The following is a 16851-nucleotide window of genomic DNA, read 5'->3' on the forward strand; positions in this document are numbered from 1 at the left end:
AGTGAAAGACATGGTGCACATGGGGAGATGAAGAAAGAGGAGAACTGTTGGTCAGAGAGAGGAGGGAGAGAGAGAATTATTGGACATGATGGTGGGAAAGGAGTGAAGTAGAGATGCATGGGTACAGGGAAAAGAGGGAGAATATGCTGGGCCAAGGAATCCTCTTGGACTGTTGTTTTGTTTTTTTAAGTACAGAGGGAGAGGGTATTAAAAAAAGTGCCAGATTGGGCGTGGGGGGAGAGCTTATGGTGCCAGAAACAGAGGACTGAGAGAGAGATGGTGGGCAATGGTCTAAAGGGAGAGAAGTTGGACCTGGGGTTGTGTGAAGGAAGAGGGAAAGAGATACTTGAAGGGAGAACCACAACATGTAATTTACTTAAATCGTTGTAATGTAATTCTCTCGGTAATGTCCTGATCTCTTTTAACTGTAATCCACTTAGAACCGCAAGGCACAGGCGGAATAGAAATCACAAATGTAATGTAATGTAATGTAAGAACTTTTGGGAAAAGAAAGGGAGAAATGATGGACCTGGGGAAGGGAGACAAGCAGGGGGAGAGATGGGATGGGGGCAGTTGGGAAGAGAAAGGGAGAGAAGTTGGATCTGGGGATGGAAGGGAAGGATGTAGAAATGTTAGGTCTGTGGATGGAAGGTAGAGAGATGCAGCATCTCTTTTTTTTTTCCTCCATGTCATTGTTCAGCATCAAGGGGGGAGGGAAGAAGAAACCCAGAAAAGAGAGGGAGCAAAATGTTGGACCATGGGGATAGAGGAGGAGAGATGGACCCATGGGAGGGCAGGAGGGAAGAGAGCAAGGATAAAAAGATGCTAGAAGATGGAAAGAAAGGGACAGGGAGTTACAGCCTGATCAGTGGAGAGAGGGAGGGTGATTCTGAAAGTGGTGAGCCATGTGTATGAGGTCAAAAGGGAGATGACAAGATGAGTGAGAGCGCAGTGAGTACAGTGGTAGAAATGTGGTAATGGAGAGCAGATAGAAGGAAATAGGAGGCTGGGAAAGGAGTGAGATGGGAAATGGGAGAGCTAGGCACTGAGAGAAGATGGAGAATTGAGAGGTAGCTGAACATTTAAAAAGGGTGAGAAAGAAACTAGATGGGAATGTACAAGGACAGGAATCTTTATTAAAAAACCATATAAAATTTGTAATCCTTTAAAAATGGCTCTCATATACATGGAATACACCACCAGATGCTCCTCCAAACCTCACCCAGACCCTGCCCCCCGTACATTTATCTGAAGAGAGCAGGAGAGAGGTAGCTCCAAGACCCACTGATCCAAAATGGTGGACTTTCCCTTCCTCAGTGCATCATGTGATGCATGAGGAGGGGCCTAAAGCCCTGATTGGTTCAGATGCCTATGGCCCCTCCCACACTGCTCCTTATGACCCTAGGCAAGTCACTTAATCCCGCATTGCCCCAGGTACATTAAATAGTGTTATCCTACCAGGACAGATAGGGAGAAATGCTTGAGTGCCTGAATGTAAACCACTTAGGTTCTAAGTGATATATAAATACTGAAGTAAATAAATAAAGCGAACAATGAATGAGTGGGGATGGAACTGTAGACATCAACCAGAGATATTTATTAAAAAGTCAATAATAGTCTTCATCAAATATTAAATTCAGTCTGTGTCACAAACCTGACACAGTCTGTGGGGGCCTCCATTGGCAGGAGGGAGTGGGCATCCCTCCTACTGATGTTTCTCACACAGGGGGGGTCAGCATCCCTCCTGCTGATTTTCACTGGTGCAGGGAGGGGGATTTGGTTCCCGGTACCAGTTTGTCGGGGGAGATGTCGGGGAGGGTCCTCAATCAGCAGGGGGCTTTTTTTCTTTTTAAATGGGGCAGATATTGTGCGTGTGTGATACACACAGCATCTGTGCCCATTAAAAAATATATATATATCCTGCCCCCAACAGCTGAGTGGCAGAATGCTGTTTCAGGGCTTCCCCTGCCTCTCAGCTGTTCGGGCATCCCCTGCCGGCTCTTAGCATGTGTGAGAGTCGCTTTCACAGTGATCAATCGGACGGGAGAGATGGGGATTTTGATGAACCTCCACGTGAATCATTTGAAGGCAAAATTTGAGTGCATCAATAACTCTTTTAGGATTGGCCAGAAATCGGATCGGAGCAGATCTACGTGGTGTTACCGATCCTGTTTGGGGGGTGGGGGAGGAGAACTGCCATTTGTAGCATTCATCATATCACATGTAACAAGTTTGATGGACACAAAAGTTTTTGCCTTCTGGGTCTAATTATTATAAATCAGAAACCAGAATCAACAGATGCAAATACATTTCATGCATGTTCATTAGAAGATCGGAATTTGACACCCCATCCTCCCAAAAAAAAATAATAAGGTCTTTGTAGCACAGTAGATTGCAGTACTACCTTGTTGTTTTTCTTTTTAATTTGTGGCTACTTCTTTTTGGTTTGTCTCTGGTCAGGCTCTCTTATATGGTGTTTTCCCTTGTTTTATTCAGTTCATATTCCCCCTCTTTTACAAAGCCCGATAGCGTGGGCCGCTGAGGTAACTGCCCCAAAGCCCATAGGGATTTAAAGGGCTTCGGGGGTTTTGCTGCACAGCTTTGTAAAGGAAGGGGGGGAGGGGGATTATTGGTTCTTTAGAGCAGTGTTCTTCAACCTTTTGACACGTATGGACCGGCAGAAATAAAATAATTATTTTGTGGCCCGGCAGTTGAAGAACACTGGGTTACGTCGTGGGCCAGACCCCGCCCATCTCCACCCAATCCCGCACCTCATCTGGAAGCCTTCCCTCTGACGTTGCGACATCAGAGAGGCGGCTTCCTTTCCAGGACGCGCGTAGGAGCCTCTGCCCATGGCTTTGTGCACTGCAGCACTGAAGAAGAGGGAGTCGGCCCAAAGACAATGCCGCATCGATTTCACCGTGGACCGGCAGCTGAAGAGCACTGTCTGGAGCCCGATGCACGTGCTGGCCCTGCGGACCGACAGGAAATTTCTGCGGACCGGCACCGGTGGTTGAAGAACACTGCTTTAGAGGATGCTGAATCTTTGGCTTTATATGATGCCTATGTATACAATTTTTGTGTGTATATTTACACTGATGCTTTATTAGTAGCATCTTACTTTGTTGTATTGATTTTACAATATTTCTAATAAAAATTATTTTAAAATAAAAAAAATAAGGTCATCAAAAGCTGACAGATGCAGAAAACGTAAGATTTCAGACTTACAAAGAATACCATCAAAACAAGAAAATCTCATTCTGTCCTCAGCTGTTACTTTCTCTCACGGTGCGAGAAAGGGGGGGGTGACGTCTACATTCAACCACCAAACAACCCAGCAGTTATTTCAAAGAGCTCAGATGAGGGTTAAACCTTAACCCCTTCCAAACAACTTGTAGGGATAATCAGTTACCCCCAGGTAGGCTGTGACTCGATGAACAGGATAAATTTGATTCCTTCTCCCAGCTCAGACCTAGTGAAGATGTGAAACTGCCTAGTGTCACCCTTACAATATAATTAGTTACAGAAATCCAAAATTTAAAAATAATGCCCAACATCTTGGTACTTTAATAATCAGACTATAAAATGCATGCAGAATTGATGCTTCCAACCTCGTATCCCATCACTCCCAGACAAACTGCTCATGGTATCAGGTTTCTCAGCTAAAGTAGGGATTTATCACTTAAGAAACATACCCAGAGCAAACAGCACCTCCAAATACCTTCCCTTGTCAAAGAAGCCTTGAACAAGAAGAAATTAAGCAAGTGAGAAAGGTTCCCGCTCACCTTCCCCATCGGTGGTGCATAGTGCTGGGGGATTATTCCCAGATGTTACTGACCTCCCTATCTGTCTGTGTCCACAGCTAGCTCCAAAAGAAGTCTCATATCCCAGCTGCCACAACACGTTAACAAAAGCCCTTCGCCCTCCTGGGCTCCCTGTGACCAGCGTACGGGAGGAGTCAGCGCCACATTAATTCCCATAAGCGCTGACCTTAGATCATCCATCTCACTCTCCTCTGAAAGCTTGAGGAATTGGATTGGGCTGAAACTTTTCCCCTTTGTCTTGGTTACACTGGAAGCTCCACAGAGCCTACAGGGATGTCTCTTATGTGTTGTACAGAGCTGCGTACATCTGTAGTAATATCAGAATCATTATGGTAGAGCTGCCCTTTGCTTGTATGGTAGTGGAATTACAAGAGAACAGTGCTGGAAACCATCTGAGGAAGGAACATTACCCTGCAGCTCCTCGTGGAAAATACTCAGAGTACCTGATTAGATTATGAACTGATTGTGAATCATTCAGATGGCTGTGTTGATGGGGTGATATATCAAATACAAAATAAACTTGGAAACTTGTGACCAGGCAAGTCACTTAACCCTCCACTGCTCCTGGTACAGAATATGAAAACCACTTTCATTGTAACCACAGAAAGACAATACACTTCTCCCTCCATATTCGCTGTGATAGGGAATTAACAGAACCACAAATACAGAATAACTTTTTCATATATTATTCGCTGTTTTCTATTAAAAACCATCGTGAATATGGTGAAATCGTGAATAACATGGTAAGAGACCTGGCCTGTTTCTGAAGGAGAGGCAAAACACGGTGAAGAAAGTGCTGGGAATTGGCGATTTTCCTCTGTAAATGCTTGGAATCAGCGATTTCTCTATGCAAACTGATGTAATTTGGGGGGGGGAGCCAGCAAGCTAAAAACCATGAATAATCGAAACCGTGAATGCTGAAACCACAAATACAGAGGGAGAAGTGTATATGAAATTCCATCTCCTTTCCCTTATCCAATCCAGCTCATACAGCTACATACAGCACAGGTTATAGACTGAAGAAATCTGTGGTCCACCAAGATATAGGTTTGATTTGTTGACTTATTGATGACGCCAATTGTGAATTTTATATGGACAATTGTAAGTATTTTTGACACACGCAATGATTTTTTAATGCTAAACTACATAGAAAAAAAATGGACTAAATTAGACTGAAGAAGCAATAATGCTGAAATAAGTTTTTGTTTCGTGTATGATGGTCATTAAAAACATTCCAAGCGAGGTTCTTTGGATCTCGAGAAGAACGAGAAAGTCAATGTGCAGCTGTCAGCCCAGAAAGGCAGCCTCCCTCTTGAGGAGGGGCAGTCTCTTTAAATTTGCCAGGAAATGAGGGATAGCATACGTGTGAGGCAGCACATAGCATCCAGCTCCCCTATCCTCTGTCACTCCCCAACCACCACCATCATTGATCACCATGACAACCAGTGGGATAATGAGGAGCTCCTTTCCTGCTGATAAGAGACATGGTCAGGTCGGGAGCTCTCTGTTCCATCTTACAGGTTGGGGCAGGAGCATACATGCATCTCTGCTCTCTTGCTTCTGGATGGATCCCTTTTGGACTTTCAGGCATGCTGACCTCTCTTTCTAAGCCAGGGATGAAGACGGATCTGCTCTGGGGTCTGTAATCCTTTAGCCACCTTTCCTGAATTATTTTCCCAGGCCAGCAAGAAGTCTGGTGGATTTTCCAAGGACAATGAGAGAGAAGTGAAGCCTGCAAGGAGATTTCCATGATAAAGCCAAAAGGTTCCCCCATCCCTGGCCCACAGTGGCTTTGAAAAGGCTCCTTTGTTTAAATGTAAAACCAATCTCAGAAGTGGGGGGGTAGGTGTGAAAATATATCTTCAAAATAAGTCTTGGATTCCCTGTGTTCCTTTGCTACTCTTTCTTTGTGGATGATTTGGATTTGAGACACACAGGACCTCTACAGCCACATGTGAGAAACACATATTGTACTTTGTGCTCCTGCTCCAACAAAGTAGTATCACATCCTACAAAGATCCCAGTTTTTTAAAGTTTGGGGATGTGGGCCATCGTCGGTGGGGGAGGGGGGGGATCCAGCGTGACCTTTTGTTGTTATGGAGTAGCAAGGAGTTATAGAACAGTTATAGAACACTAGCTTAGCACCCAGAATCGTGAGTCCATGTGCACAGACCAGACACTGCCTACCCTCCTCTCTTCATTCACAGGCCGATGCTCAGAACTCTGGCGCTATGTGAACAGCGCCCAATCAAAACGAGAGCAGTGCAAAACAAATGATTCTTCAATGCTCATCCATAAAAACATGCAAATGATATGCGTGCTGTTGGATTGAAAGTAAAGAGGAAAAACATGCCTGGTGCGTGCACACAAAAGTTTAGCGGTAAACAACTCTTGTGCTTATGCGCCAGGCAAACTGGAAGCAAAGCACGCATTGGCGTCATTCTTCTGCACCTTTAAATATGTCTTTAAATTTTTTTCACCTAAAAAGCTTAAAATTTAGGCACCATCTCTCACTATCAGCACTTAGGGGCTTCCTTCTGCTTTCAAATTAAGGCCCTCTTTTACTAAGCCACAGGAGCGCTAAATGCTCCGATGTTCATAGGAATTAGCGCTCCAACCCGTGGCAGAAACCTCTGTCATGGCTCAGTAATAGGGAGGGAGGGAGAGCTAAATAAAAACTGGCAGATTTTAAGATATTGTGGGAAATCCTCTGTTCAATACCAGCTCCGAGATGGCATTAGGTTTTCAGCGGTAAGGGTGGCTTTCTTTTGTGTACTGTTCTCTGAGCACTGGGAGGGAACAGGAAATTACCTCATTAACAACCATTTTAATCTTATTTGCACTAATCTTCGATTTGTATGTTGCTTCCCGCACTAGCCCTCTGAACTAGAGAATGACACGGTGACAAAATTCATCACCGTTCCCGTCCCTGCGGATAACCGCGGGAAATAATCCCATGTCATTTTTTAGTGTCTATTTCAACCTCAGTCCTTCTACACCAGCATTCTTCAAAGCAAAGCTTGTGGGTCAGTGGTTGTGGCCATTCATACTCTGATTCTTATGGGAGCCAAGGATAATGAAGCCATTGTGACATCACTGATGTGATTGGCTCTTAGGCACTGGTGGAATGAGGCATTATGACATCACAATATCTGCTCTGGATACCAGAGACTGTCATTCTGTAGTGTCTGTTTCAACCTCAGCCCTTCTACACCAGCATTCTTCAAAGCAAAGCTTGAGGGTCAGTGGTTGTGGCCATTCATACTCTGATTCTTCCCTCTCTCCTTAAAGAATGACATGAAGAAGGTTTCCTGCGGTTATCCGTGGGGATGGGGACGGTGATGAATTTTGTCACCGTGTCATTCTCTACTCTGAACATTCTGCACAGATTAACGCTAGCCCTAGTCCAGTAATCAGCTCTAGCAAAAGGGTTAGGTTCTGAGCACAGGCCATCAGTGCTTGCTTCCTCATTGTAGTCTAACCCAGTGTTTTTCAACCTTTTTACACCTATGGACCGGCAGAAATAAAAAAATTATTCTGTGGACTGGCATCGGTCCGTGAACCGGCGGTTGAAGAACACTGGGCTAAGTCGTAGGCCAGACTGCGCCCACCTCTACCCAATGTCCACCCCAGACCCTGCCCCCATAATAGTACTAATTGCACCTTGCACATCCCTTGCCTCATCTGGAAGTCTTCCCTCTGACGTTGCAATGTCAGAGAGAAGGCTTCCGGTTCAGGCGCAGGACACACGTAGGAGCCACTGCCCGTGGCTTTGTGCACTGAATCAGTTAGGAAGAGGAAGCTGGCTCGAAGATAACGCCGCATCGATCGCACCGTGGACCGGCGGTTGAAGAACACTGTTTTGGGCCTGATGCACGTGTTGGCCCTGTGGACCGGCAGGAAATTTCTGTGGACCGGCATTGGTCCATGGACCGGTGGTTGAAGAACACTGGTCTAACTGATCCACAGTTCCTGTCAAATTGTCCCCCAGACCCTGTCCTTAGGGCTCCTCTGCCTCCAGCCCCCCTCCTCTTCTGCAGGATTGTCTTCCCCAAGCCGTGCACTGATATTTCCACATATAAAGGTCTAAGTCCACTGTATTAGCATTAGAATTAAACGCTAATGTTTTAACATGCACACAATATGGCTTGTGGAGAGCCATTTTTCAAAGTTCCATTAGTTTCACTGTGCAATTGACATGCTTAGTAGATTTCTAGCCAGAAATCCTAGGAAAAGAGAGGTCAAGAGGTTCTGATGAACCTTGTACGTGTCATGAAAACTTGCTTGCTTTGGTCCATTTTTCCCATGCACTCCAGAGCTGCACAAAATTATCCTGGAAAAATGGGCTAATCCAGGCATTCCTAAAGGCTCTATTCCCCAGGAACCTAGTGCCTTTTCCTGTTTCTGCAGGTGTGTAACAGCAGCTAGAGATACTTTCTATTTCAGATCCAGCATTTATTCCTGCCAGGTGTATGGACTACACCCAGCCCAGGACAGGTGCAGAACCAGGAAGCACGAACTGTCCAGGCTGTTGCCACTAATAACAGAAGGACTTTGTACCAGAAACAATGGCTTTTCCAATAAGGAAATTAAATTACTGTTCCTGGAATATTTACTTAAGAGCAAAACTCAACAGAAGGCAGAAAGTAGGCCTCAGTAGTGAAACAGCAGAAGGTGCTGCAGGGCAGGAGTGAGGTGCATTATCAGCAGGGGGGGTGGCAAATCTCAGTGCTAGAATAGCAGAGGGTGCTTCAGGGCAGGAGTGAGGTGCAGAACTGTGTATGTGGGTCTTAGTACTAGATGACTGGAGATAGGGTAGTACTGTAAAGCAGGAATGGACGCTGTAAAGCAGCGTCGTGTGGCTGGGTCTTAGTCCTGGAAAGGAAGGAGATGCTGCAGGACATGAGAGACATTAGACCAGGGGTGTCCGATGTCGGTCCTCGAGGGCCGCAATCCAGTTGGGTTTTCAGGATTTCCCCAATGAATATGCATGAGATCTATTTGCATGCACTGCTTTCAATGCATATTCATTGGGGAAATCCTGAAACCCCGACTGGATTGCGGCCCTCGAGGACCGACATTGGACACCCCTGCATTAGACTAAATGCAAGAGCTTCACCAGGAGAACTGAGATTGATAACCTACCTGCTGCACACAGTCTGAACTGGCGTACATATACAGAAGTAGTTAAGAAAAAAACTTTCTAGTGATGCCAGTCCTGGCACACAGCCTCAATGTGAAGGAACTCCCGCGCTAGAGGTGTGCATGCATAGGGTTCCCATATGACTTCAGATAAAGGAGAACGGATTGAGACATCCAGGTTTTTCTTCCATTGCTTTCAATGGAAGTAAAACCCGGATGTCTCAATCTGTCCTCCTTTTTCTGGAGCCATATGGTAACCCTATGCATGGGGACATAAACCATATTCTTAATACTTTATGTTAAGCAAGCAAAAATCTTAAAACAATTAAGTACCAGTAAATAAGCTGCTTTCTTAAATATCAAGTCCATCAAGTTCTTGCTGTTTCACTGAGTTGACATTACAGGTGTGCAAAGGGACAAAATCTGGTCCTATTCCTACCTGTCCCCAGTCAATTCTTTTCTATCCTCACCCCATCAATGGCATAAATGGATCTTTTGTCAACAATACTGCAATTCCCACAGATTTTCCCGTGATCCTCATCACCGTGGTCATCTCTATCCTGCACACAGTAACTGAAGTGAAGAATTAGTTTCAGACTGAATGAGGTACGTGCTACCTTGCAACACCTGTGAGGCATAAAACTTTACCTTCAGTGACATGAGTGATCTAGGGACAATTGAATGAATATACAGTATCAGCAAGTCATGAGACTCAGAGCAACATGAGTGCTGAGCACGCGACCTTCTGTGCATGTGGCTTAAAATAGACCTGAAGGCAGGAAGGAGGAACGTTGCAGGTGAACACACACTCAGCACCAGAACTATGTGACCAAACCTGAAACCACTGAAATTTACACCTGATGAGATTCTTGGTGCACTTACAGGCACAAACATGGAGGGGGGCCATTTTGCTTCTTGATGTCATTATCCATTTTTCCCCTTGGTACCAATCACTGATTTTTCCCTGTCTCCTTCACTTCATTCTTTACTCCTTCTGAATTGGAGACCCAGTCACATGACATACAGAACCTCTTTTGTTTGGAGGCCTTACACTGAACTGTGGCAGTGGTGTCAAGAGAAAACAAAATGCCTGCATCTGTGATAGCTGGATAGTGGGCAGGGCACAGTGAGGAGGGGAATGTGTTACAGCACAGTAGGATTGTCCAGAAAAACTTAAAGTTGGAAAAATTGTGTGAATTGAAGTTTTTCCCATTAATTTGATTGTGCTTGATCAGAAAATAAATTGTTTAAAGCCCATCCTGGGGTTACTCAAAGCTATTGATTATATAAAGCTTCAGACCGGCAAGCAGACAGGAATTGAAGCAGCAGATAGAAGCAAGATGTTGAGCTACCCAGTTTTCTGCACCGTTTGTCATATGTATGACTACCTCCTCTCTGGGAGGCAGTCTTATGTATGCACTCGATGCGAGGAGCTTGAGGCCCTGAAGAAGCAATCAGACTACTGGAGGGCAGAGTAGTAGAACTAGAAGCATTTCGAGCAGTTGAGGAGGAGATCAGAGAGGCAGAAAACTTCATGAAAGAGAGGAACATTGAGGAAGAAGTCAGGGAGTTAGAGAAGTTCGTCGAGGAGACGTACAGAGAGGCCGTGGAAAATCACCAACAACAGAGGAACTGCCAAGATACACCTACAGTGAGTGAGGACCACCTGGAGGACAATCACAAGAAAGGAATACAGTAGATGACACAGCAGCGGGACCTGGAAACAGCGGAGGGAACCCACAGGAAGACAAGTCCATTGCAAGCCAACGCCAGGATGAGGAAAGATGGAAGTGCACTGAGGACACGGACCTGCGGCTAGAGAGACAAGAAAAGACAGAGAAGACAGCAATCGTCATGGGGGACTCCATCATCCGACGACAGCCACATAGCAAGAGGAAGAAAAGATCGGCTCATGACCTGCCTACCAGGAGCCAAGGTGGAGGATATAGTGAGCCGCATCAACAGGATCATCGACAGTGCGGAACGGATAGATACGGTGGTGGTGATCCACGTTGGCACAAACGACATGAACAACAGGAACTACAGCAGGGAAACATTGAAAGACCAGTTCCGGATATTAGGAAGGAAGCTGAAGATCAGAACGCCAAAGGTAGCGTTCACGGAGATCTTGCCAGTACCCAGGGCCGACGGGAAGAGGCAGACGGAACTGCAAGCAGTCAACGCATGGATGAGACACTGGTGTGAGGAAGAAGGATTCCACTTTGTGCGCAACTGCATGATGTTCCGGTGGAAGAGCAAGCTATACAGGAAGGATGGACTCCACCTCTGTGGAGATAGAACAAGGCTACTTGCAAGCAGCATCAAGCGAGAAATTGAGAAGTTTTTAAACTAAGAAGAAGGGGAAAGCCAACAGTCAACCAAGAGTCGCTGGTTCGGGAAATGATATACCCAGAGGATACCATGCAAGAAGATTGCAGGGAAGACTCATCGGATCATAGGCAAGATAGAAATTCCAATGGATCGAAAGGGATGGAAGTGAGGGAGACAGAAGGAGGAAGGAAGTGCAAGAAAGTAACAGGCCGTAAACTTAAGTGTATATACACAAACGCAAGGAGCCTAAGGAATAAAATGGGGGAATTGGAAGCTATGGCACAAAAAGATAACCTAGACATCATTGGCATCACGGAAACATGGTGGAATGAGGACGTCTGGGACACTGTGCTACCAGGATACAAGCTATATACCGCAGAGACAGAGTAGGACAAAAAGATGGGGGTATTGCCCTATACATAAAAGAAGGAATTGAGTCTACTAGAGAGAACACACCGGAAACGAGCAATAAGGTAGAGTCTCCATGGACCAAAATACCGGGTGCAAATGGAACAGATACGAAGATCAGCATCTACTACCGACCTCCAGGGCAGTCCGAAGACACTGATGGAGAAATGACGGACAAGATTAAACATGAATGCAAGTGAGGCAACACAGTTATCATGGGTGACTTCAATTATCCAGGGATAGATTGGAACCTAGACAACTCCAGCTGCAGTAGGGAGACCAAGTTCTTGGATGCTGTAGGCGATTGCTTTCTGGAACAACTTGTCAAGGAAAATACGAGAGGAAAAGCAATTCTGGACTTAATATTAAACGGACACAATGTATAGAAGTAGAAGGGACGCTGGGAAACAGTGATCACAACATGATCCACTTCAACCTAGACACAGGAACAAAAAATTGATCCAGAAGGCGGTAAGAGGGGCCAAAAGAGACTACGAAGAAAAATAGCCAATGAGGCAAAAAATTTTAAGCCGTTCTTTCGATATATTAAAGTGAAACGACCTGCGAAGAAAGCAGTGGGGCCATTAGATGACCATGGAATAAAGGGAGTATAAAGGAGGACAAAGCCATCGCCGACAAACTGAACTCATTTTCTGCATCTGTATTTACCGAAGAGGATATATCCAATTTACCAGAAGCCAACATGCTATACACAGGAAATGAAGACGGGAAACTGACAGGTTCGACGGTCAGTCTAGAAAAGGTATGCAGACAGATTGATAGGCTTAAAAATTATAAATCTCCGGGACGGGAAGGCATCCACCAGAGGCTAATCAAGGAACTGAAAGGGGTTATAGCCGAACTGCTTCAACTAGACCCACGAGAAGCACATTACAGTAATCCAGACGAGAGGTGACGAGGGCATGGATGAGGGTCTTAGCAGCATGCTCAGAAAGGAAAAAACAGATTTTAGCAATATTATAGAGAAAGAATCTGACAAGTTTTGGCAGTCTGTTGGATATGAGAGTATTAAAAAATAACCCAGAGGTTGTGAGCCAATGAGACAAAGAAGGTGAGAGTGTTATCCACTGTTATAGAGAATGGGGGATGGGAAGAGGTGGGTTTAGGAGGAAAGATAAGGAGTGATTTTTTATTGACAACACTCAGCGTTTAGAGAATCTGGCCCTTAAAGACTCGGGGCTCATAATCAAAACATCCAGACATCCAAAAACCTGCCTAAGTTGGCACTTGGACATCCTAATCAACAGGACGTACAAGTGCCAATTTAAGAAACTCATTTTCTGGATGTCCAGCAGGTCTTTTAAGCCGTTGTGCGTCCAGAACTCAAAGAGGCGAATTGGGAGTACTGTTATAGGGCAATGTTTGGGTGGGCTCTGGGCAGGCTTGGACTTAAGACATCCTGCAGGGATAAGCAAATGTTTTGGCAGATGTCCGGGACGGAACTTATACATTTTGAGTTAGACCTATTTTAAAATGGTATAAGTGTTAAAAAAGGTACCCAAAGTGACCAGATAACCACTGCAGAGATAAAGTAAAGACCCCCCACGCATTTCCCCAGTGTTCACTGATCCCCCTCACACCCCACAAAGATCAGAATACAAAACTACATACCTGTCTATAGAACAGCAGCATCTGGTATAGGAAAGCCTAGTAGACCTAAACACAGGTGTCTTAAGTAGCCTGGTAGGTGGGCTAGTGACCCATAGAGAGGAGTAGCAAGTCCCATAAGCCACTCTAAAGGAAAGGCCTTTAAGGTGGACTGTGCACATTTCTCCATTACTCTGAGAGGTTAATCAGAATTTGGCCCACATCCACACTCTCGTTCCAGCACTTTTCCCATCTACGTTCCCCCACCCCCAAATTCATAGGCTCTATCAGTCATCTGGCACTAAACCAGCAAAGCTTCTACATTGCTCCAATTGACACAATATTTTGTTTTGTTTTATAGCACAGGGTGTTCCAGTCCAGTCCTGGTAATATCCCTCACTGCATGCAGAGACTTGTGGTTCTAATTGCAAGATTGATTTCTCTAAGAAAACCAGACACTGTTAAGTCTTTGCACTTGATCTGTGCAGGCCACAGGCAGCAGTCCTTCTGTTCTCCTGGCTAAACGCTGTCATTATTCACAAACTCAGTACCTGTCCATTGCCAATGGAATGCAAACTAACTGGCAACTATAAGACATCATCAGTCCAGAACCATTCTAATCATGATATATTCAAATAGTGACCATCCTGGTGAGATCATTTCTGCTGTTGTGCTTGGCCCGGCAGATTGGGTTTCTAGGTTAGCTAGAACCGGCCTCTGCTGGGCTATGGCACCATTAGTCTTCATTCACAACTCTCTGGGATGGAGGGAGACCGCAGAAGACGATTCCCCCATTTTCAGTACCCCACCAAGCCCATGTCCTTGGTCAGGAGCCAAGAACCCATAGCTTGCTATGGACTCTGGTCACACGGTGTCACTATTGTGTAGTGGTTGTAAGTCCTACTTCCTCAACACCACCAGCCTATGACCAACCTGGGAGCAGAACCCAAATCTCTCACATTGCCTTGGCCTGCCACTGTGTCTCTAAATGTTTGATATTAATTTATATATCAAAGTTTAAATAAATGGGAGAAAATTTTTTTTATAAATCTATTCACCTACTTAATAATATAACAAATAAATAAAGTGAATTGAATTGTTTAAAGTATATATTATAATATTAAAAATAATTATAATTATTTTTAATATTATAATATATACTTTAAACAATTCAATTCACTTTATTTATTTGTTATATTAATTTATATATGCCATAAGTGTGCAGGACCCACAGAACCAGCCTTATAACAACAATCAAATGGTTTTCTTGCTGCCTTCAAACTATTGTTTAAGAAATAAATCAGGCTACCAGCTCTCTCAGTTCACAAGTCAGTACAAAGTCATACCTCAAAGTGCCCAATGAAGTCCTGAGGGTCTGGCAGCTATTAAACCACAACAGATTAGCTGCTGGCACATGGCCAGTGGCAGCAGATTGCCAGAAGTCCTAGAAGCCTGGCATCATCCCTTGAATATTTCCATCGACCACAGTGGCCCCTTCCAAGGATGAAACCGAATGTTGACTGCACATACAGGCAGGAATGATCCCAAATACTCTTCACGCTTTCAGCTCCTGCCTTGTTTAACCAGCCTGCTAGCTGTACAGGCATAGATAGGACAGGCAATCTGTGCCCAGAAATCCTTTAAAACCAGGTGCACTTCTGGTACAATTAAGCATCTGCCATTAATCCCATACCTGAGACAAAGTACCGGTAAGTCCGTATAAAGGGCTTCTGCCAGGCCACTCCCACCACGCCGAATCTGAGCAGATCAAAGTGACACTGAGCTGATCAGTAGCAGCTAAAGGTTATAATGCCACTTCAACACACAACAGCAAGTGCAGGCAAAATTTGCCCTGGGGCAAAGGAGGGAAGAAAAATGTTTCAACAAAGTATGTGGCAGTTCACTATCAGACTGCATCAGCATCTTTGGACAAAATACAACAAATACAAAGCAGACCTAAGAGGAAGACCAAGAAAAGCAAAAAAAGGTCCTAGAAACGGTGAGGCTAAGGTTGGCTCAACTCTGTTAACCTCCTCCACACTGACTGCATGGTACAGCACAGGTGAGTGGGAACTGGGATCAGAGGAAGGAAAGTTTCTGTTTATAGTGGCTGTGGTAAAGCAGGCAGCCAAAACTCACCCAGCTCTAGATCAAGGACACGAGAGGCACTAAATGAGACACAGGGTCTAACTTACGATTCCTAGGGCCTGACTCAGTCCTCGCAGAGCCCGTGATGTCTCTTGTTGCCGCTTCTGAGCTGGGATGGGAAGAGCAGTCAGTAAGTGTGTGAGTCATCAGCGTCTCTCCCGCCCTCTCTCCAGGCCACTGAAATGCATTCACCTTTTTTTTTTTATATATATCTTGGACAACTTCCAGTACATGAATCCTTTCTTCTGGTTCCTTCTCCTCCTATTCTGCTCACCTCTCTATTCTTCCCTCTGTCTGATACCCCCCTCCCCCAACCTACTCGACCCACCAAACACCAATAATATTTGCCCTGGCCTCAGAATCCCCACGCTGATATGCACCTGAATTCCCCCTTTCAAGAAAAATCTCCGAAAAGTCAACCTAAACTCACTAAAGCCCCTGCCCCCAGCCAATCTTCCCAATGCTGTCTCTGACTCTCTCACCCCAGTCCCAACTCTTTATTGCAATGCCAGATCAGCATGCAATAAGACCCAAATCTTGAAGGACCTTCTAGATGAGTTCGACCCTGGATTCCTGTGCATCACGGAATCATGGATAGCCAAAGATGATCTTTTTACACAAAACGAACTCCTCCCCCATGGTTATCAAGGCCTCTTCTCCCTCAGATCCAACCGAAAAGGAGGCGGACTGGCACTGCTCTACAAATCTTTCTTTGACGTCCAGCTCCTCGAGAAGGGCACTCACGCCTCTCTAGAATATATGCTTGTCTTTGTCAATGACCCATTGGGCACTCACCCATTGGGCATCTTATTACTATACCTCCCACCCACCTCTTGGAACAACTCCTCCAATCTCGTCTTTGAGGCTATAACAAACGCCTTTCTTAAATTTCAAAGACTACTGATTGTTGGTGATATTAATCTCCACCTTGATGACACCAACAGCAAGGACACGATTGAATTTAACAACTTCCTTGCCTCTCTAGGTTTCCCCTCACCTACCTCTTCTCCAACCCACGAAAAAGGACATACACTAGACTTCACCACTTTCCTCGACCTTACTGCCTTCAAAACTTCAACCGATGACACCCGTTGGGAACAAGTCCCTTGGTCTGACCACTTCTTAGGGGCTACTTGCCTCCCCATTTTCATGTCACACCTTGAACCCCCCATCCCATTCCTCCCATTCAATAACCTTCCGCAAGAAAATTTCGAGTAATCTTTTCTGGTCCAAATTTCTCAACCAACTCTCCTCCAATCCTAAGCCTACAGACTCTGAATCCTGCTGGTGCAATTGGATCTTCCACTCCGAATCCATCTATCACTCCCTCGCTCCAATATCCACAAAAACCATCTCCTACCCCCGAAAGGCCCCTTGGTATCTACCACTC

The 16851-nt window shown here is 45.1% G+C and overlaps 1 protein-coding gene across 4 annotated transcripts in view; it reads right to left on the reverse strand.

Annotated features, from left to right (window-relative positions):
- Positions 1-16851, reverse strand: part of HAP1 (huntingtin associated protein 1) — an 81338-nt gene that overhangs the window by 53515 nt on the left and 10972 nt on the right. The window contains exon 1 of one of the 4 annotated variants that reach the window (XM_033919427.1): positions 15509-15596. The exons of 1 other annotated variant lie outside the window; for it this stretch is intronic. The gene's annotated coding sequence lies outside the window, so the exon portion shown is untranslated. Of the gene's footprint in view, positions 1-14659; positions 14822-15452; positions 15597-16851 lie in introns of those variants that run through there. 2 more of the 4 variants (XM_033919429.1, XM_033919428.1) reach the window with 2 other exon arrangements.

The sequence above is a fragment of the Geotrypetes seraphini genome, chromosome 13, assembly GCF_902459505.1.
Source record: "Geotrypetes seraphini chromosome 13, aGeoSer1.1, whole genome shotgun sequence".
In the NCBI taxonomy this organism is placed as follows: domain Eukaryota; kingdom Metazoa; phylum Chordata; class Amphibia; order Gymnophiona; family Dermophiidae; genus Geotrypetes; species Geotrypetes seraphini.